Here is a 255-nt window from a genome sequence, read left to right as displayed (position 1 = left end):
CAACCTAAAGGCGATCACCCGAGGGACATGGAGGAATGCACCAGTGGAGTTCGCTGCACAGGCAGGGATCCGTCCAACTCGCACAAACCGAACACAACTCACGCGCCACGACGTACACTGTGCACCAGCCCCCCAAAACGAATCACCCCCCGAAGGACTAAGAAGCCCGACGAACGCGCGAAAACATTTAGAGAGGCCGAGCAAGCACCGGTTAGCGCGAATGAAAGTAACAAGCGCAACAGGCAACTTTCGAGG

Source organism: Camellia sinensis, chromosome 6, assembly GCF_055761805.1.
Source record: "Camellia sinensis isolate YWXY chromosome 6, ASM5576180v1, whole genome shotgun sequence".
Lineage (NCBI taxonomy): Eukaryota > Viridiplantae > Streptophyta > Magnoliopsida > Ericales > Theaceae > Camellia > Camellia sinensis.
Note: the sequence above shows the minus strand (reverse complement) of the source record.